The 23,457-nt window shown below is 39.5% G+C and overlaps 1 protein-coding gene across 4 annotated transcripts in view; it reads left to right on the top strand.

Moving 5' to 3' along the window:
* The window catches only part of LOC134209943 (protein boule), a 149,028-nt gene that overhangs the window by 30,516 nt on the left and 95,055 nt on the right, over positions 1 to 23,457 (top strand). For 2 of the 4 annotated variants that reach the window (XM_062685958.1, XM_062685960.1), the window contains exon 1: positions 9,700 to 10,026. The exons of the other annotated variants lie outside the window; for them this stretch is intronic. The gene's annotated coding sequence lies outside the window, so the exon portion shown is untranslated. Of the gene's footprint in view, positions 1 to 9,699; positions 10,027 to 23,457 lie in introns of those variants that run through there. 4 annotated transcript variants of the gene reach the window in all.

The following is a 23,457-nucleotide window of genomic DNA, read 5'->3' as shown; positions in this document are numbered from 1 at the left end:
AAATAAGATGGTTCATGAGGGGAGATCCCGTAGCGTAGTTGGCTACACGTTCGCCTTATAAGCGGATGATCATGGGTTCGATTCCCAGCCCCTCCATCAAACCCCTGTCAGTCGCATTCCTCTAACGTACCCGGATAAATGGCAACCGAGCAATGCAACGAGCAATTGGATACCCGATACGGACAAATGGTAGAGTTGATCACGGTACAGTAGCGGTTAAGTAACACAGAGTGCCTACCACATAAAAAAAAGATGGTTCATGATTTAACCTTTCCCTTCAAAAATTGTCTCAGTTGATTCTTTGGCTTATTTAAGGTCAACTTTTCCGAGGAACCCATATTTTTTGAAGCCTCTAGCCAATTCCATTCTAAAGATATTCTAAATTGTTGAAAACACTACCCAATCTCACTCCTATTTGGCCAATTGCCACCCCCGATGACGGTACCCAAATCAATGTTTTGCTATGTATTGTTCTCAAGACTATGGCTTTTCAAATTTAACCAATTTGTAATTTCGACCTTTTGTTCTTTCGACATTTTGTCCCATCGAGCTTTTGTCCATTCGAACTTTTGTTCTTCGATCTTTTGTCATATATTCAGCAATGCACTTGATCCGTAGATAAAATGACGTACCAAAACAATTAAAAAAAAAATATCGTGATTCATTCGTGGTTCAAATCTGCAAAAAAAATAGCTGAGCGCTATACCAGTTTTAAATTTTGAACAGTTAGATGGTATAAAAAATGAATCTAGAACAGCTGCTGGGCAAATGAATGTTTCAGATTCAAACTGACAGCCCGGAACAATTTGAATCACTGCTGATTTTAATCTTTATGTGTATGATTTTTAGCGTAAATTTCGAAGGATTTTGTCTATCCGTGTACAACTTTGTTGTACGAGGAAGGCAAAACAACACAAACAAGGAATATAGCGCTCGTCACCCGACATACCTACTTAAAGATAATTTGTACGCGGGCATCGGCATGGGACATCTTCACATTTCACGTATATTGGACAAACGACACCTTCCATCCACTCCTACGGCTGAATCTTGTTAAGTCATACATTTACAAACACAATTAGTTTTGTTCAATACCACATGTAGACACTATTTCAAGAAAAACCTGGGTCCTGTTGATCCGTTGTGTACTATATCGAACATAAATATGCTTAGGCTACAAGACCTTCTATCGAAGGTTTGCCTCTCGAGTAGTTTAATAAACTTTCTGTTTCATAAATGACCAAAAATGCAAAAAAAAAACCTCTTCGAGTGTACCTACAACAACAAAATCAAGTCTCCCCAAACTCTAAGATTTCATGCACTATCCAATTACTAAACAAAATTTGTCCACGAATACGCACAGCAAGTCAGAGTCTACGTATATTGAAAGTAAAATATTAAAATAATCGGAGAGTACCTTTCTACTTCTTCAAACCAAGTTCATGGAGAGCGATCAATTCCCCTTGAACATTTTAATATTTGATTTTGTATCAATAACAACAACAATTTAGAGACATTCGCACATCACTAAAGTTAAGTTATATGTTTCTCAGAGAGTCTGTGTGAAAACGGCGAAAATTTATTTGTTTTTGACAACAAGACATCGGAAATGAGAAAAGAGGAACAAGTCTCCCCAGTCTCCCCTACTGATTATGACGCTTCTCCATTAAGCGCTGGTTAAAAGCAAACCTGCATAGCTAAAAGGAATACCATGAGCTTTCACTCAATGAAAACCGCATCTTAATCGATACAAGTTGCGAATCTATAGTCATGATTGTTAAACTTCTTTGAGGGCGTCACTGAAACGTGCAGTACAACCCAGGACTGGATGTGCCAATTCTAGGAACTTTTTTCAAATAAGCGTAACTGTATTTGACATTGAGCTAGTACTCTCTCAATTCTGCATATTCCGTACAACTGACATTGAATCAACTAATAACGTTTTCATTGTAAAAACCAATAAATGTACGAACTCGTTATAGCCGCCCTCAAATTTCCTTAAAGTTTATAGTTGTTTCATATTGGTAGCGGAATGGTAGTCCGAAGCAAGATTTTTTTATGTGCAGGTTATCCGACTTCGTCAGTAGATGGGAATAACCAGCGCGGGGGGGAAACACATTTTCAGTGCAAAACGTAAACAAACGAGCATAAATTCCATACAAAAATCCAAGATGGCTGAGTTGGGGATATTGACAAATCGGATAACCTGTACATCAAAAAAATCTTGGTCCGAAGCACCTTCTTTCCTCGCAAAAATATCCACAAGGCCACATGGAGATCACCTAACCAAGAAACGGAGAACCAGAAAACGTTCTAATCGACGGTGAATTCTTCTCCGACATCACGAACGTCCGCACTTACCGCAGTGCGAATGTTGAATCCGACCAAACACCGCACGAGGGCGAAGGAGGCACGATATAAACGGGCGCGGAACAGACAAAACTCGATTTTCCGGAGGAGAAACTGTACCGCGCTAATAACACACGAAAGTTCTATGAGAAGTTGAACCGTTCACGTAAGGGCCACGTGCCACAGCCTGATATGTGTAAGGACATAAACGGGAACCTTCTTACGAACGAGCGTGAGGTGATCCAAAGGTGGCGGCAGCACTACGAAGAGCACCTGAATGGCGATGTGGCAGACGAAGATGGCGGTATGGTGATGGACCTGGGGGAACGCGCGCAGGACACAATTCTACCGGCTCCGGATCTCCAGGAAATCCAGGAGGAGATTGGCCGGCTGAAGAACAACAAAGCCCCTGGGGTTGACCTACTACCTTCTTCTTCTTCAATGGCTCTACATTCCAACTGGAATTTGGCCTGCTTTTCAACGTAGTATTCTATTAGCATTTCCTCAGTTATTAATTGAAAGCTTTTCTATGCCCGCCATTGCATGAATATGTATCTTGTGTAGCAAGTACAATGGATACACTATGCCCAGGGTGTCGAGAACGTTTCCAACCCGAAAAGATCCTAGACCGGACCGAGAATCGAACTCGCCATCTCCGGATTGGCAATCCTACGCCTTTGCTCGCAAGGCTACTGGAGACCCCTAACCAGGAGAGCTATTTAAACACGGTGGTGAGGCACTGGCTAGAGCGCTGCACTGGGTCATTACCAAGATTTGGGAGGAGGAAGTTTTGTCGCAGGAGTGGATGGAAGGTGTCGTGTGTCCCATCTACAAAGAGGGCGATAAGCTGGATTTTAGCAACTACCGCGCATTGCTGAACGCCGCCTACAAGGTACTCTCCCAAATTTTATGCCGTCGACTAGCACCAATTGCAAGGGAGTTCGTGGGGTAGTACCAGGCGGGATTTTATGGGCGAACGCTCCACCACGGACCAGGTGTTCGCCATTCGCTAAGTACTGCAGAAATGCCGCGAATACAACGTGCCCACGCATCATCTATTTATCGACTTCAAAGCCGCATATGATACAATCGATCGGGACCAGCTATGGCAGCTAATGCTCGAAAACGGATTTCCGGATAAACTGACACGGTTGATCAAAGGGACGATGGATCGGGTGATGTGCGTAGTTCGAGTTTCAGGGGCATTCTCGAGTCCCTTTGAAACCCGCAGAGGGTTACGGCAAGGTGATGGTCTTTCGTGTCTGCTATTCAACATCGCTTTGGAAGGGGTAGTACGAAGAGCAGGGATTAACACGAGTGGTACAATTTTCAATAAGTCCGTCCAGCTATTTGGCTTCGCCGACGACATAGATATTATGGCACGTAACTTTGAGAAGATGGAGGAAGCCTACATCAGACTGAAGAAGGAAGCCAAGCGGATCGGACTAGTCATCAACACGTCGAAGACGAAGTACATGATAGGAAGAGGTTCAAGAGAAGACAATGTGAGCCACCCACCGCGAGTTGGCATCGGTGGTGACGAAATCGAGGTGGTAGAAGAATTTGTGTACTTGGGCTCACTGGTGACTGCCGAAAATGATACCAGCAGAGAAATTCGGAGACACATAGTGGCTGGAAATCGTACATACTTCGGACTCCGCAAGACGCTCCGATCGAATAGAGTTCGCCGCCGTACCAAACTGACAATCTACAAAACGCTCATTAGACCGGTAGTCCTCTACGGACATGAGACCTGGACGATGCTCGTGGAGGATCAACGCGCACTCGGAGTTTTCGAAAGGAAAGTGCTGCGTACCATCTATGGTGGGGTGCAGATGGCGGACGGTACGTGGAGGAGGCGAATGAACCACGAGTTGCATCAGCTGTTGGGAGAACCATCCATCGTTCACACCGCGAAAATCGGACGACTGTGGTGGGCCGGGCACGTAGCCAGAATGTCGGACAATAACCCGGTGAAAATGGTTCTCGACAACGATCCGACGGGCACAGGAAGGCGAGGGCAAGGTGCATCGATCAGGTGGAAGATGACTTGCGGACCCTCCGTAGACTGCGTAGCCATGGACCGAGCCGAATGGAAAAGACTCTTATATACCGCACAGCCCACTTCGGCCTTAGTCTGAATAAATGAAATGAATGTTTCATATTAGGGTAACCAACTTAATTTGGACCCCCACACATTTTCGACCCTTCTGCCAACATTTTATTGATTTCTGAACTAAAATCAATGCCGCTGCTAATTCCCCCTGTCAGAAAAATAATATTGTTCACCATCTGTTTCACTGGTTTCCCGCACGAAAATAGCGATCTTTAGATGGAATTTCGGGGAAATTATTTTGTTCAAGAAGGCGAGCGTTACAATGCGTTTCGCTTAAAAGTACACAGTACTGAAAATCCCACAACGCACACAATAAGTTTTTGTCGAAATTGTGAATTTCAAACGCAGGAATTTCCTCAGCGATGCATGTCAATCAAAAGATACGACCATTCTTCGGCTCAATTGACCAAGGTTAATTAGATATTCGACTTTGAGTAGACTAAATTCAAGGTGTCCAAAATGTGTACATTTGGGGGTGCAAAATATGTTGCACTGTCCAAAACAAAGAATATATTACTTTTAAGATAATTACAATTCTCAGCGATTTATCAATAAGACTTCCATCTACTAAATGGCGTGATTTCCACCTATATCAAACCAGAGCATTAGTGATTAATCATAGATTTAATCATGATTAATGAATAATGGATTATTTATTCATTATTCATTAATCATAATCACCCAAAATTTAAGATTTAATCATTAATCACTAATCATTAATTAGACACTTTTACATTTTATCATTAATCATTATTCATATTCATAATTTTTTAGCGTTTAATCATTAATCGTCAATCTCAATCACAATATTCATCGTATTATTCATTAATCATTAATCATAATCATACTTTTGAAAGTGCCTTTATAAAATTGCTAAATCTAAAATCTGGAAATGTTTTCGTTGTACGTAATATTTCTTATTTTTTCAGTGGGTGTGATTTCTGATTATTGATCACTAATTAAATTTGATTAATCATAAGTATTAATCGTTAATCATATGTATATTTAAACATTAATCATATACATATTGTGTCGATGTTTAATCATAATCGTTAATCATTATTCATTCTCGAAACTTTTCATTCATTAATCATAATCGTTAATCATTGTCAAAAAGGTATTAAATCGTTAATCTTAATCATTAATCATTGTCGACAACTGATTAATCATCAATCATAATCTTTAATCATAGGGTAAAATGATTTAATCATAACAAATTTAATCATTCATTGGAAGCTTTATTCATTAACGCTCTGTATCAAACGTTCCATTTGATACATATAAGCAGATATCGGTATGCACTGCCTCGAGGGGTCTAAAATGGAAAATTTACCCTACTCGTTCATAATTTGCCAATAACAGGGCTGTCCCTTGTATTTTTTTCCCCATTTCTATTAAACGGTTCAACTCAAATATTTTCCACGTAAAGTTAGCCTGCTACCACTACTTTTTTTGGGATTGATTAAAAAATAAACACATTGGACGATAACGATTGAAAATTTCATTTGAGAACATTTCAAATGAGAAAAGTAGGCGAGTTGTCGCCGGCGATAGCTTCTCAAATTTTAGACTCGATCGATAATAAACACAGAATTCATCAATATCAGAATCAAATATAAACCTTACTTATACCACATAAATGTCAACAGCCCCGTTAAATATTCTATTTGGCGTTATAGTTTCGTGGCAGGAGCAAGAGTTAAACATTAACGGTAAATGCTACAAATCAAGATACAATGTTCAAACGATTCTATTCCGCTGGTAAATTTTTTTCAATTTATATTTTTTAAATAAGATCAAGTGTGAATGTTGTTTACCTTCGATTTTTTTTTAATTTTTGATTTTTCTCATCCCTGTGTGTGTGCTCATGTCACATTAATTCAATTAAATCTCCTTTCTTTCTCGTTTTAGGTACCCCATCTCGATTTATTTTGATTATCTACAATCAATAACCGTTTTTCAGGTAAATAAGTATTCATTGACATACACTATGAAATATTAAATTTTCTTTACCCTATGATGTATCAAGTACGACACACTCAAGACGGCCTTACTTTTGAGGTCGCAATACGTATATGGACCTGGGGTCATGGAGCCCTCCTTTGCCGTGTGGTAAGACGCGCGGCTACAAAGCAAGACCATGCTGAGGGTGGCTGGGTTCGATTCCCGGTGCCGGTCTAGGCAACTTTCGGATTATAAATTGTCTCGACTTCCCTGGGCATAAAAGTATCGTCGTGTTAGCCCCATGATATACGAATGCAGAAATGGTAACCTGGCTTAGAAACATCGCAGTTAATGACTGTGGAAGTGCTTAATGAACACTAAGCTGCGAGGCGGCTCTGTCCAGTGTGGGGATGTGATACCAATAAGAAGAAGAAGAAGAATACGTATATGTAAAGTTACAATTATGTGGTGGAATTTCCGTTGAAAAAAAGGAATTCACTCAATCGATTCTATAGTTTATTTAAGGTCAACTTTCCTAAATAACCTATATGGGTTGTGAGTTGTGACTCCTCTATTTTTAAAATTTAAAACAAAACAAAATCGAAAAAGTGCTGTTTTTAGCTTTTTATAAGACAAATTCGTAATTCATTTAATTCGTATTATTTATGAAACTTCCGTAAATAAAAACATATGAAAGATACGTATTTCAACCTCTTCAGTGTCTTGTACTTGACTCGATTCGGCTAAGACATTGAAGACGGCCTAACTGTTGAGGTCGAAATACGTATTTGTCGGAGGAACAATCAAGTGGTGGAATTAAATGGTATTGTACAAACTTGTCTTATGACTTGAGAAAACATTCCACTAATAGGCTGACCATACGTACCGTATTTAACGGGACAGTCCCGTGTTTTAGAACTTATTGTGCTGTCCCGTCGTAATCTGAAAAATCCTCATTTTTTCCCGGTTTTTCATTGATACTTCCAAATAGCTCCAAAATATTATTCAAACAAATTCAATATGTTAGGCAGGAATCTAAAACCAAATTCAAAGAAAGTAGACGGAACCCATAAAAAAAGTGCAAAATGTTATGTTATTAGTGTTGTTTTTAAAAGAATGTATTTTCCTTTTCCATGGATCGAATTTTCTTAAGGTTATTAACAGTTTTATTAATATTATGTCAATTAATGTTATAACAGGTATTTCTCCGGGAATTTTTTTCATACAGATTCATTTAAATGACTTTTTTTATGCTTATTCCGAAGTCATTAAATTTTGGCCAATTTCATAAGTGGATTGAGCGCAACTGGTAACTTGGTAGGCAAGTATACCTTGGTCACGCCTAACGTCAAAAAAAAAATGAAGCGCAGGGACAGACATTCTGATTGCCAGATTAAGTTTTTTTTTCGATTTTTTTAAATCTTTAGAAGTAGGTAAGGTAATTTGTTTTCAAATCTGCTTTACCACATATTTTTCAATTATAATTTCGGCCTTTAAGGCTGGTTTACAGTTTGGAAAACGTGTAACGGGATTTGATCTCCCATGTTTTTTTTAAAAAGGGCGGGAGAATCGTTTTCCGTACCCAAATCCCTCTAATCCTACCCCTTCAAAAATGCATGAGGAAAATCCTGTGACACGTTTTCCGAACTGTAAACCAGACTTTACTTTGGCTATTTTTTGTTATTTTCAATGATTCAGAATAAGAAAAGTTTTTGATATTGGTCAGTGATGAAATCCTTCTTCTTCTTCTTCTTCTTCTTCTTATTGGCATTACATCCCCACACTGGGACAGAGCCGCTTCTGTGAGTCTGCGAGGTTTCTAAGCCAGGTTACCATTTTTGCATTCGTATATCATGAGGCTAACACGATGATACTTTTATGCCCAGGGAAGTCGAGACAATTTCCAATCCGAAAATTGCCTAGACCGGCACCGGGAATCGAATCCAGCCACCCTCAGCATGGTCTTGCTTTGTAGCCGCGCGTCTTACCGCACGGCTAAGGAGGATAAAATCCTTAATGCATGCTTAAGAATGGATTAAAATAAAATTTCAAAATTCCACAATCTTTTTTAGTATATTTAAAAATGTATAATTTTTTGGAAGGAGTTTTAGTCCTCGCCTCCTTGAAGAATGAAATATTTGTAGTATTTTTCCACAACTATGTTATAACTTAAAAGAAGCTTATGGTGGTGAATGATTCACTCTAAAAAAAACTTTTCACACGGAAAATGAAAATAGAACCCGTGAATTTTGAAATTTCCACAGTTCTTGAATTTTGTCACAAGGTTTTTTGACATGTCCCGTTTTGCAAGTGCTTTTGTCCCGTTTTTCACCGAAATGATCTGGTCAGCCTATCCACTAACAGCTCAAAATAATTTACTTATCAAAATGGCTGTTTTCAAGCTTGGCCTAAAATTCGCCAATTTTCAACCAACATCAGACCAATTATTCCGGTCGGTTCACACGTACAAGACTTTTTCAGTTTTTGTTTGCAAAATAGTAAAAGGTTTCAATAACTTTCTTTGGGTTTTTTGAGTTCTTTGGGAAAGGCGACCTTAAATGAGTCAAAGAATTGAATGAGACAATACAACGAGATACAATTTTTGATGAGAAAAGTCAATTAAATGGGATTGTAACAAACCCGTTATATGACAGACAAGTGCTCTATCTTGTTATCCTGAAGCATTCAGTTATACAAAATCGACCAGTTGTAGATAGCTTTGCGGAACCACCGTAGACTGAGTGGATAGTGTCGCATGAGCATGGGCCAATTTGACTAGAGGAGAGCTGTACGTACTGCATAGACCTGCTCTGTCTTACTTCGATAATAGATGAATAATAAGCCAGCATTCAGAGTTCGTGAACAAGCTAGAGTTTATATTCAATATCAAACATTAGGCAAACATTATTATATGCGAATGAACTCTATAAATTAATCACTATGTTTTGATTAATTTCTTTCTTTCTTTGATTTAATTTCTCTTGTTCAACACATCGCAAACGATTTCTTGTTATCATATCTTAGATCCTATTTTGGTAACGTTGACAACATCGAACGTTCATGCAGAATGTACCTATCGAGCGACAGCAACTGCTGGCAACCGCAAGCGAGAGATTTTCGCTTCTCGTGTGCCATCACGTCTGACCGCAGGCAGAGACCTACACACTACGCCAGTTATCATTCGCTCTTTAAATCCCACCAGCAGCAGCTGCCGTGCGTTCACTGATCGACCCGCCAGTCAGTCTCAGTGGCTGGTGAATGTGGAAATTGCGAATTTGCTTTCAGTAGGCATTCATTTCTCCATCGTCGCGCAACGAGACTGCCGTCTGGTTTCCGCTGCACGTGGGTCGTTTGTTCTAAGGATACGTGGACTTCTGGTCGTACGGTTAGTAAGGATAAGTCAGTGTTCTTCTTGCCCGGGCCGAACTCGTCGTCGGTCGGTGGTGCTCTGGTTATTGTTCGCGATAGTGCTTTATTCATCTTGTCAAGGAAGCTGTCAAGGATCTCGCAAGCTGATCCTGAGAAATATTCGTTTCGCTCGTTCGGCTCGGTTGAGTGTTGCCAATTTTCTGAGCCGCAGAGGATTATTGCTGCTGTAGTTTTTCAACCGAAAACAAGTAATTTATTTCGTCTAATAGTTATTTTTAAAATTGAAATTACCCATAAATGAGTGAGCTGTAAGAAGAATTGAAATTGCAGGAATGTGTCTCGGTTTGATTCAATGCGAGGATGGTGTGAGTATGGTGAGCGAGTGAGTGCGAGGAAAGTGTCTCACGATTGTCAGTCAGTCAGTGTCGGCTGAGAACGGGTGAAGCAAATTTCTTCGTCGCAGGGATAAACAAGTGAAACGAGAGATTCCAACATAGTAAATGCTATGGAACGATAAGCAGTAAATCCGTAAGAAGGATACCAACACGTACTCTGTGAAATTGGCCAAAAGTGCTGAGGAGGGCGTAAATGTGTTTGTTTGCGTGCGATTTTACGACTGCTTGCTCTGTTGTTGTTGCTTGCTCCTGCCAGTGGTGATGAGGAAATGCGATGGTCAACTGAAGATTGGAACCAAACGGTACATGTGATGCAATGCTCGCGAGCGAGTCAGCGTGGTGGTGGTGGTGGCCATCCGGGAAACCCAAAGAGGACGACGACGTTGATGGTGTTCTGGGATCGTGTGCGCGGTGGCCGGTATGTTTGGGACTGTGACTGTGTATGAGAGTGTATGTGCGTACATGGCGGAGCTCAGCTCGCCTCTAGAACGAGAACGCGACAACCAGTGCCAGAAGCATGGCACTGTACGGAACGGCCAGAGAAGCCAGAGATAGTGAGCCAAAATAAATAAATTATCCGTAACCTATATTTTCGCAGTCTCTTGCTCTTTGGTTGTCGAGTTTTTAGTAGGGAAATTTAAATCGATTTTATGGGATAGGTCCCAAGCTGTCGTGGATGTGATAAGTTGAAAGATAAAGCGTGGTTCGCTGGAACGGCGAATGGCTAGGATTTCTGCTTTTGCGAAGAATTTGGGAAGATGAGGATGAGCATTTTCCGGAATCCCCCGATGAATGTGTTCAAAATTTTAATATCTATCCATAGCTAACATGCTGGAAAGTATAGGAATGCGTTCCAGTGACAACAATCAATCTCTACAGGGAAGAAAGTTTTATGCTGAAATATCTAGGAATGACATTATATATGAGAAGGGAAGTTAAAGTTATTGTATGGCTGTAAATTCAGAGGTTCTTCGTGACGATTTGACATTTTGCACTAGGCTGCTACATTGATAGATTGTTCACAACGGCGACTTAATAGCAAAAAGCGGACCCTTTATATCGCGAATTCGTGAGAAGGATACATAGCAAAATAATTTGTTTTCTGGAATGGGTAATAAATAACCATTGACAAATGGAGGCAAGGAAATCTGGGCTGATTTGGATGGATAAACAAAGTTTTTTTGACAAACATGAATCTTGGATCTGTTTGTAAAGTAGAAGCAAAAGCATACTCATGTATCTACAGTTCGTGATTTTTTTAAATTATGGCTGAGGAACAAGAATGGTTTACATTTGATCGTTTCAGTTATTCATAAATTGGAAAACGTTTGCATGAATTGAATAAAAGAATTTAAATGGTCTTATACAATGAGTTGGTTGAGCAATCATAACATTTCTTGTATTGTTCTTATGCGGAAGGTGCAATTCTTGCAACAAAATATATGAATCCTTCTTTCATTTGAAATTCAAATCAGTTTGATATAGAAGGTAAATTTTTAACTTAAAATGTTCGCTATTAATAAAGATTTTGATCTTCAAACATAACCACTTTGTATGAAAGTCAGCGGTGGCATTCTACTCATTTTTTTGATTATTGTAGAAAGCAAAACACCATTTTCGTATGGTTGCTGCCAGAGGTTTATTTTTCTTTGACTGCTTAGCGGAATGAATGGTATAACAAATGTGAACCATTCCCATCTCTGGTCGTGAAGCTCAGATTTTCACCAAAGTATCTATAGGGTCTAGCGTCAATACACCTATGCCCGGCGTATTGTAGAGCTCCACAATCGTCGGTTTTGGGCGATGTTCTTCCAGTTTCCCCGAACGTTTAGGGTCCCCAGGTCCGATTCCACCACGTGCTGTCAGCGTGTTCGGAGTCTTTCAAGAAGTCGACGGCCTCTATAATTCCCACTTTCGCACTAATTATCCAGCCCAGTGAAGTTTGCCGTATTTTATACGATTCACAATATTCTCTTTTTTGTTCACTTGATACAGCTCGTGATTCGATATTTTCTCCATATCTAGGATATTTTATTATGCATTTTGGAAGTTGGAGCTCAGTTCAGGTGAATTTTATATCAAGATTTTCAAAAGAATTATAGTGAATATTTCCTTTAGAGCATTTTAAGACCGGATTGAAACTCTGTTGGGCTTGTTACTCAACAATCGAGTAGACTGCTTCTTCTTATTATTATTGGCATTACATCCTCCACTGGGACAGCCACCTCGCAGCTTAGACAGTTATTAACTGCGAGGTTTCTACGCCAAGTCACCATTTTCGATTTTTTTAAAATCCATGTTGAAATGTTTTTTTTTATTAAGATTAAGTTCAATATCGCATCTTACCGCACGGCTAAGGGGGCTGATAACAGTACCAAAATTTCAAGGAAAAGAAGCCCATTCTAAAACCAGATATTTATTTCCTAGATTTCAAAGACTTGTTCAACGTGTTTTTGTCAAGTTTGACCTAACATTCGTCCGATTTTGAACCAACATCATGCCTATTCTTCAGGTCGGTTCACACGTGCTGAACTTTTTCAGTTTTTATTTTAGGTTTTCAAAATAGAAATTGGAAGAGGCCATGAAGTAATCTAGACGTGTTATCAATTTCGTTGTCAGTTTCACTTATATTCTTAGAAGGCCGGTTCACCTATGGCAATAGGACTTTTTCCGGAAACACATTGTTCTTGGGGCCCGATGAGGGAACCTAATTTTGAAATATAATCCTGCCTCCTTCAGGAAGCAGATGAGGGCTGCGGTCGCAGCTTCGTCGTCAGCACGTGTGTCCCTTATGCTGACTGGGATGCCGTATAACTTCCATATTTCCGAAGTGTTCAACATTATTTACTTCATCACAGATATCGTAATAGGACCGAAATGAACCTCCGCAGATATAGTTTGAGACACGGGTGTGTCCGATCCGGAGCCTGGAAATAACGCCTTGTTCTTTTGGGAAGCCTTTGATTTTTCTTGAGAAGATTGAGTTCCTGAAGCTTCAAAGTGAAGCCCAGTCCTGTCCGATGACATTTTTTGTCCAATTTTTCACGTTAGCCAGCCGGACGGAGTTAGTGTAACGAAGCGTATGTGTCCAGTACCAGCAAACAAATCAGCAGTGGTGTTCCCACAAATATTGCCGGCAAGGATTCCACACCATAATTCCTCATTTTTCAAGCACTTATCCTCAACCGATTTGCTCGCAACAAGTTGCATTCGATGCAGAATCCTGTTTCCTATTGAAAATTGGCCAGATTGGACTATTGGCTCGGAAATTATGGCCAAAATACCATTATTACAAAAAAAAACAGTTGAAAAGTTTGTCTCCCATTTTTAAGGCGCTTATCTTTAACCGGCACAGACACTAGCTTGCCACAAATTGTATTCGACGTAGAATTCTGTCCCATTGTTTCCTACTGAAAATTGGCCAGATCGCACCATGGGCTTGGAAGTTATGAACAAAATACAACTTTTTATTTGCACGAGAAAGGCACAATCATCGCTAGGTGGATTAATCAGGGTTTTTTGAATCGGGTGGCGATGGTGTGTCCACGGGAGGCATTAGCCAGCTTATTGCTCCATTCCAGTGGACCCGCACCTCTGGGAAGAGATCGTGGCGACCGTTCCTTAAGATCCGGTCAGCCTCATCGAGGAAAGGGATCCTGTGCTCTCCTGAGGTTACAGTGGCAAAGGAAGCGGCCTTGCAACAAATGGCTGTGAGGACCCTATGTCGGAATGGGGTGATACCGGCGTCGACGCAAGCTGCTTCTACTGGAGTAGAAGGGAGGAGTCCAGAGGCCAGTCGAACGTAATTGTTAACGATGTTCGGATGTGCCACTGCGACCAGTTATTAGATCTATTGTAGCGTTACCCATATCCTTAGTGTATAAGTGCATGTCGAATTACTTCATTACTATTGATAAGCAATGCAGTATCGGTTTCGATACAGCTCTTGTTTTGTTTTCTCAAGAGCATAATGACAAGGTCCCGCTATTTAGACCCTTCACAGAAAGCAATCCCATTGAAGAAGCGCCCCTTGTCAATAGCAAATAAATCCTTTCTTGAGAAAACAGAACAGTACATTGTCCGTTTGTCCGTGCATCGGAGCCCTAGTCACATCTTTGTTTTGCTTCTAGAATATCACCAGTAAAGCTACAAACCCGGGAGTTACTCTATCTATAAACCCATTTCTAGCTAAAGAATTTATTCAGTAATTTTTGCAGCGATCAGTTCAGCCTAGGATGGACACCGAGGTTTTTTGAATTAGTTGCTGAAAAGTTGCTTCCGCTGCATACAGTTTAGCCTCAAACGCTGGAAATTCGAGTCTTTCAACTCTCTGCAGGGTAAAGTTAATATTATCATACTTCAAACACTGCTGTTAGTAGCGAGGACCTGAGACCTGGGACGGGACTTGCAAAGAGGAAAAAATGTAACTTCATCTGCAACCAGCAAGCGCTGTCACGAATTGTCAGCTGCAACCAGCACTTTTTGTGTAAAAGTATTGGTATCCCTCAAAAAGTATTCCGAATGATTTTGTTTTACGAGTACTTTTTCACTTTGAAAAGTATTCTAGAAAAGCCGGACAGCTTAATATTGAACTGTTATGAATACGTGTTTTATTTCCGATAGGAAAATCTTTATAAAAATAAGTTTACAAATCCGTAAATCACAAACACTTTTATTGTGCTCAGAAGATTCTACCCGGGATTTAGGTGAAACACTCAAGGAAACAGTTGAGAATCGATGATCAACTGTGATGAAAAGAAGAACAAGTGTCAAAACAAGGAAAAAGAAGCCGTCTTTGCAGGTCTCGTCTCAGCCTCTAACAGGTCATTTTGCCGAATAGGTCATCGGCCCAAAAATGTTGTTCGGTCGAAATGGTCGTTCGACAGAATGGAACGTTTGACCGAGAATATCGTTTAGGCCAACAGCTTATACGGCCAAATGTCAATAACTGAACGAGTAATTTTATCAAAAATATTCATTTACGTTGAAAAAATTTCGTGACCTCTCTACTTTTTAAGTCGATACTGGCATTTAAGCCAAAAGCCATCTAACCAAATCCTTTTAAGCCGAATTGAACGTTTATCCGAATCTATGTGGATAAACGTCTTTTTAGCAAAATGATCAATTCAGCCGAACGACACTTTTCAAAGAAGGTTGCAAAAAGTACATTTTTGGGCCGAATGGATCTTTCTGTCAAATGACATTTTTTACCAAACGGCATTTTTGATTGAATGATCTATATTCGATTAAACTACTTTTTCATCCGAACAGCCAAATTACCTATTTAGGGTAAACAATTTTTTAAAAATCCGGCCAAATTTTTCTTTTGGCTGTCCATTGCTTTGGGCCAAACTACATTTTCGATCAAACCAGGGGTGACATTGCGCATTTCGAATCGAATCACTTGATTCGTATGTTTTTGGATTCGTTTCGAAAAAATTGCGGCATTATGTATTTCGTTCGACTACATTCAGTCGCAGTACAAGAAAATGGTGCTGTACTAGTTCGAGTATGTTTTGTCAAACGAAATGTAAACAGAGAGAATAAGAGATAGCTGTCTCCGTGTTTAGTGTGCTGCCCGCTGGAGAGACAACCTTAAGCGCATGGCGAAAGTGAGTAAACAGAAAGAACAAGAGTAATTTCATCTGCATGTAGCATGTTGCCTGTTGGAAAGGCATCCTTCAGGGCATGAATTGGCAGTTAATTCATAAACAAACAAATTGAGCTCAATGACTTTAAAAAGCAATATTATATATTAAGTAGTTGCAACCGATTAAAACATTATGCCGATACGACATGTTTTGTAAATTGAGATATTGTTACGACACAAATTATAAGTTTTATGTTTATTCGAGTGTATGCCACAGATCCAATTTTTAGCTAAATAATTTCAAGCTAAAGAAGGATTCGATAATAAATTACTTTGATGTTTCCATGTGTTTTAGTTAAATGCACTGTTTTAGTTAAATGCACGCGCGTTTTTTTCTAACTCATCTATTTTTACGTAGATTTTGGAATATTTACGTTTTTACGCAGATTTTCATCATAGATTTTTCACGCGATTTATCGAAATCCTCAAAAAATACGTGAAAACTTCAAAAAAACGATTTTAGTTGAAGTCGTTTTTACGCGGATTTCGAGATAATTAGAGATTGCATATTGTCTGGAAACTATTAAAGTAGGTATACTAATGACATTCTTTTCCTCAAGAGACAATAATAAAACATTTAGTCTCTTCCCGTAGAGAAATAATAACAAATATAATGAAAAATTTTCAGCAAGAAATAACTCTCAAACAACATTCGAAAGCTATAAAGGTGACGAGTGTTTTTCATTCGACTCGTTTTTCAGTGTGCTATCGAGTTTCCATAATGCCAAAACATCTCGTTATTCTTGTACCTGCTCGAGCATACTCGAACGATGAGTCGTTTTTGAGATCGAATCGAAACCCGTACTGCCAAACATGTTCGGCTCGATAGAATTACGTTCGAATCGAGATGCACAATGCCACCCCAGTTTTGACCTGATAACAGTTTCCGTTAAACGTTTAGTTTTTCTAAATGGTACCTGGTTTAATGTTATTTGGCCAAAAGGTCTGTATCGACCTAATAGAGAGGCCACGGAATGGTCAATGGTCAATGGTCAACTGACAAAAAGACCATTTCGCCAAACAAATTACCAATTCTGACCATATTACCCGTTCAGTACGCGGTTCAGTAATTGAAATTTGGAATTTTTGACCAACGATCGATTTGGCCGGACAACATGTTAGGGCAAACGGCTTTTCCGGCCAAATTAGCTGTTCGGCCGTCTGTCGCTTTCAATCAATGAAACTCATCAAAAAATTTTAATCGAAAATATAAAGAATTTTCTGAAGAAATCCAAATAAATCCTCAAAAATTTCGAGCATTGTTACGATGATTTAAAGTTGGCTATGCCAAACTAACCGTTCAGTGATGAATTTCTCCCTGCGAAAAAATCACTCTAATAAAAGATAAAAAACTAACAGTCTTAATTAAGATTGAGGAAGTCAACGTTAAATCATCTCTTTCACCAGTCACAATTTTCTGTGTGAATTTCAAAGAATACTCAACAAAAACTCAAAAGGAACTTTCAGTGGATATTCTGAATATTTTCCTGTAGAAATTTGGAACAACTTCCCGTAAAACCGTAAAAATCCCAAGGAATTCTCATGTAAATCTCCAAACAATTTTCTTTGTTAAATCCAAAGATCTCCTCTTGGTAATTCAAAAGAGTCCTCGAAACTTGAAAGTAGTTCTCGTTGAAAATCTGAAAATATTTTTCAAATGAATATTCTGGACAAACTGGAAATCTTTCGTCAACATTTTGAAGTGAAATTCAAAAGATTCTCCCGTTATTGTCTTGAAAAAAACAAAAATTGTCAAACCTAGTCGAGTCAAGTACGATACACTGAAGACGACTTTACTGTTGAGGTTGAAATACGTATCTGTCAAGGTACAATCAAGTGGTAGAATTAAATGGGATGGTACCGTTTTTTTTTCGACCGTACTGTAAATCGTTTAGTGGATGGCAGCGTAGCCCTGTAGCTCGATTTCAGTTTGAGCTTTCGTGAGTTATATTGCCTCAAAGGAAATGCAAACTCATGTTTATATAAAAGAAGATGAACAATTTAGCCGAACGACACTTTCTACCGAATGTCCATTACGGCCAAATGGCCCTTTCGACCAAAGGACTATTTCGGCCAAATAACTTTAGGCTAGCTATTCTAGCAAAGTCTGAAAACATAATGAGATCATATAGAAAACATATTTTGATTTTGACATCATCATCATCATCATTTTGACAAATCATCATGATTGATTACATATTTTGATCTCATTTTGCTATAGATTTCTAAGTGAATGATATGACATCAAACTGTGTACTTATTTTGTTATCGAAAAACAATATCAAAATTAGTTTTCGATTTGCTCTCATCGACAGCAGGAACAGTTTTTGATTGGATGCCACAGTAAGATATTTCTGCTATTACGTTTTGTTATTTTAACCGTTAAAATGACCCAAAAAGTATCAAATTAAGTAGGGGACATGACGGCTTTGGCAGCTTTTGTTCTATTATTGTCAGGGGGCTTTTTGTCGACCAAATTTTATGAAATTCGGCCACAACATTCTTTGATATGCAAAGAATGTTTAGGCCAAATTTGAGCATAATTGGTTATAGAAAACCCCCTGACAATAATAGAGTAAAACCTGCCAAAGCCGTCATTTCCCCTAAACATAATCGATGATTTCACAACATTAAAACAAGTTATCGATTTGCTCCTAAGCTTTGCTTAAGGTTTCTACCAAATAGTCTTTTCGGTTAAACGGCATATTTGGTCTAACAACTATCAGCCTATGCATGCCTCGAACCGTGTATTGTGGCGTCAAATTGTTGATTCAGTGTTATCTGTTTAGATGTAAACTAAATAAATGAATGAACTATCAGCCAAGGGGGTCCCGTAGCGTAGTTGGCTACACGTTCGCCTTTCAAGCGAATGGTCATGGGTTCGATTCCCAGCCCCTCCACCAAAAACCCTCGTCAGTCGCCGGATACGCAGCCTATGTGGTGGCGTATTGGGGTGCACGCCTCACCGTCACGGCTGCCTGATGACGACTGACAACTTGTTCTTCTCGGAGGCATTCCTCCAACATTACCCGGATAAATGGCAACCGGATAATGCAACGATCATTGGATACACGACACGCCGATGTAAAAATGTCGGCGGCGGCGGCGTGACAAAAACTGTCGGCGGCATGGCGGGGCGGCGCACACCTCTAGCTCTAGCAATAAAAATGGTTTAAGCTAGGGCTCTGTTTGGTAGATCTTACACCGTAACACACCACGTCAAAGTGATCTACCGTGTTACGGGATAAAGGATAAAGGAAATAAGTTTTTCCGTGCGGAGCAAGTTAGCTCCAGGCCATAGAGCAGGATAGGCGCACTTTTAATCCAGTGTGCCTGTTGTATGTACGGTGTTTTTTGGCCAAGGTCTTCATCAGGCTAATACGGGACTTGCAGGCAACCTTAACGGCCCGGAAATGTTGTATGAAGGTGAGCCGCCGATTGATATCCACTCCGAGAAAACGGACAATTTTCCGGAATGGGATCACGGCCTAGCTTGATGGATGAACTTACGAGTGGGTACCGGCCATAGCAGACGCACTAAGGAGTATTTTAGCCCAAATCCTGGCCTAAAGTCAAAAATAATATTTTTAGATATATTCACATAATTTTTCGTTTTTGTACTCTCAAATAGTAATACTAATTTACCATGAGATTTTTGGACCAATATTGATTATTTATGAGCAATGCTGGTTGCCAAAACTTCACCATAATTTACATGTTAGTTTTATCGCAATTGTATATGAAAAAATGTTCATGTTTTATCGTGTTTTTCTGGGTTTTTATTGATTTTTAAGATAAAAACCCATACAGGTACCAATAATAGGGGTATGTAAATACGTTTCCAAGCATGATTCAATCTGAATCGATTCGATCTGGTGATATAAATTGCTAGTTTTTTTACCTTTTTTACAATAATATGTTTTACAAAATTAAACTTTAGATTAGGTTTCAAACCCGATCAAGCAACAAAATTATCAGCGTTGAAAAGATTGGAGTTTCCCTAATAAGCTCCACGAAAAACATTTCACGCAATCGTTGTTTTTATTTTAATATAGTGAAGCTTGCTAAGAAAAGCTAGAAGAAAAAAAAAATATTTATGATTTTAAGCGACAAAACTCAAATAAATGGTTCGCTTTCAAAGAAGAGCTGGACTTTGATGAAAAGCATACGTATTTTTCGGATGCAAAAGGTTGTTAAGAAATAAAGTTAATCGCTTTTATCTGATCTGCTCAATTAATTGTAATGTCAATTCATTATCCATTCAGGAACATTGACATTATCAGATGACAAATTTGTATGATCGAAGTGAACAAACGAAGCACAACTAAATAAGTAATAATTAAAGAATGAAGTTTAACATAAAAATCATACTCATTGGCAAAGTCAAAGGTGGACACCCCTCGTCGCAAGCACACTATAGTTCCCAAGAACAGCGTTCTTATGTCAAGTGGTGCTCTACCTAACAACAATAACTGACGCCGCCAGTGGTCATACTTTACTACTAGTTTAATGCAAAGAGCACCAAAACAAAAAAATACGCCGTCTAAGACGAATTAAGTACTGTCCATTTAATTCCACTAGTTAATTTTCGTTATCTTTGCAGATACGTATTTCGACCACAACTGTGTGGTCGTCTTCAGTGTCTTGTACTTGACTCGACTAAGTCGAGTCAAGTACAAGACACTGAAGACTGTTTCACACAGTTGTGGTCGAAATACGTATCTGCAAAGATAACGAAAATTAACTAGTGGAATTAAATGGACAGTACTTAATTCGTCTTAGACGGTTTAATACATTCCACTAAAAGAGCTTAATATATTTTTCTGAAAAAAATACGCTTTGCTGTTAATTGAATGCATTTACACACGATAAAATGATTGACATAGTTTTGGCCACGCTTTCATACTGCGTACTCCTATGTGAGACGTGACCCCGAATGCACTTTCCGGCATTCATGACGAGTCCGATGGAGGCAACCCAGCGGTATATGACACTGACCGGCGTCTGTGCTTTACTTCTGGTTCGTCCGGGAGTCCCTCCTACAACGACTAGGACAATGTTGTCGGCATGCACGAAAAGATGGACGTTCGCTGGTAGGATAGACCCCGTTCATTGCAATCAAAAATAGAGTGACTGCAGGAACAAAAGATATTTTAGTTACTAGATAAAGATTGTCGCTTCGGTTCCCTTTGTTCTGCTGTCCGAAACATGTGTGGTACATACCTGTCAAATCGTATGGATTTTCCTTCTTTGACATTTAGCTCCCCTATCCTCGCCAGCAAAAGATGTTCCGGACAGCGACAATCTTTATCTAGTAACTAAAATATCTTTTGCAGGAACCGACTCTTGGGGGCCGCCAGTTTCCTCGGCAAATTCTTCGGGTGCAGTGCCGTCAATTAGAACCGTGAAGGTCCGTCCGGTGAGAGTTTTTGATAAAGGCAAGTATGTTGCCGGTGAAACCCCATTCCAAATTTGATGAGGACCAGGGGTGTCCAGGTCCTGTCAAAAGTTTTGATGATGTCTAAAAAGACCACGTCAACATGCTTGCCTTCGTTGTATTCGCCTTGAAGCACGCTGCCCTGGTTGGCGAATAGGTACTAGTGCCATACCCTGGACGAAGAGCGTGCTGTTGGACGCCAAACCTACCATCTGCTTTTCACGGAGTCGGCGGTTATTATTCTTTCCATAGTGTTGCAGGCACAAGAGGTGAAGGAAACTGGCCTGTATTTGGTGGAATCCCGACCCGCCGCGTTTAGGAATGGGGACCACGACACTTCGTCGGAGAACGTACGGTTTTCCCCGATGTCGTTGACGAGCTTGAGAAAGTGCGCTTTAGCGTCCGGTGGGAGCCGTTTTAACATAGGATACCCCAATTCATCCGGTCCGGATGAGTTCCCGTTGTATTTGGCAAGTGCGTGGGCCAACTCACCTGCTTGGAAAGGCAGGTTTAAGCTTCTCTTCATAACAGTCCAGGTCGTCTGGCCTGAGAGGATGGTTGGCGCTGAGCTTCTTAAATGCACGTTAAGCTTTGCGTCTGGCTACTGATGATTTGAAATGGTCGTGGTACAGATCATAGTTCAAGTAACAATAAATCGGTGACTAAAAGTACAACATCCCCAGGAATATCGAATGTTTTCAATAGAAAATTAAAAGTTGTCAATGGGAAAGTTATAATACAGGCGGTTCATAGGGGTAGGTGTTCTCCGTTGGTACAGAGAGAGAGAGAAGAGAAAACAGCCAAAAATAGATATAAGTATATACTATTTTCACATCCAGCTTTCAAGATTTTAAATTAGAAACAACTTAACAACTTAGGGTTGAATTGCCAATTCGAAACATACCCTACAAAATCATCAACTCTGTCAAAAATGAATTAATGATTGATTATCCTCGCAATGGATGATCAATTAAAAATTATATCATATAAAAAATCGGGTGATGTTAATCAAATAGGTATGTACTCGGGCGAGAATAAATGGTGAACCCAACCAGTGATATTTACAGTCAGTCTAAGCTAAACTTTTATTTCAGGTAGAAAATAGGTGAGACTTCAAAAATATGGATTCTTTGGGTAAGTTAATCTTAAATTAGTCAATGAATTGACTGAGAAGACATTGAAGCGAGATGAAATTCTGGCAGGAAAGATTAATTATGAATCATTGCTGATTTACATTAAATGTTTTCCATCAGATACGTTGGGTCAACTTATTTTTAAATATCTGAGCAATTCAATAAATAAGCAAAACTTATGAATATACTCTCAAGAAAGCAAGTACATGCTTTACAAGTTGAGGTAAATGCTATCCCATTGCATCTCAATGTGCGAAAAACAAAATACAATCAACAAATGAAAAGCAAAGAATTAAGTCGCTCGACCGACATGGTTAAAGCACCAGCAGCCCTCACTCAGTGTGTAATGCTGCATAAACAATTTGATCTTCGCAAAACGGCTACCGAAAACAAACACCCAGAAGTAAAAGAAAATAACCACTTTTCTGAAATCGCGGACAACGCCAAATTGTTTCTGCCTGTCTGCCTACCGCCGAAAGTATGCTCGCTACACAGCAATAAAAAAACAACGAGAATACTACAATATGATAATGTCTGTTTATATTTCTTGGAAATAATTGTTTCAAATTCAAACGAATGTTTGCAACATGCGTCTACACAGATTAATTACACGCGTACTAATATTATGAAATATTTTGTTTGTATTGTGCCCACTTGCAGGGACCGGGACATCGAATCGAGTTGAATGCGGTAAAGCATAGAGGAAGATTTAATCCAATCTGAATTTCCTCTGTGCCAGCTTTCGATTCGATTCAAAACAATTAAAAATAGACAAACATACTACTCGCTACAAGACACTGCCCATTTGAATCATTTGCGCTGTTTTTGCGGTGAATCTTGATGGGAAAATTGAGAGCAGAACGAGAGGAGTTTTCATTCTGTGCAGAAGGGAATCCGGAAGCTGATGGATGTGCGACACGAGTTTGGCTATTTGGTTGTCGTTCGGTGTGGCATGATATCAAGATATAACTAGGATTAGGCCGATATTGCACCGACAGCGTTCGAAAATTTTATTCATTTAGATGGGAGTTCGGAGACAGCTATCGGTTTCTTTAACTATACCC

Source organism: Armigeres subalbatus, chromosome 2, assembly GCF_024139115.2.
Source record: "Armigeres subalbatus isolate Guangzhou_Male chromosome 2, GZ_Asu_2, whole genome shotgun sequence".
Lineage (NCBI taxonomy): Eukaryota > Metazoa > Arthropoda > Insecta > Diptera > Culicidae > Armigeres > Armigeres subalbatus.
The sequence above is the reverse complement of the archived record's forward strand: the minus strand, read 5'-3'. Positions and strand labels throughout refer to the sequence as shown.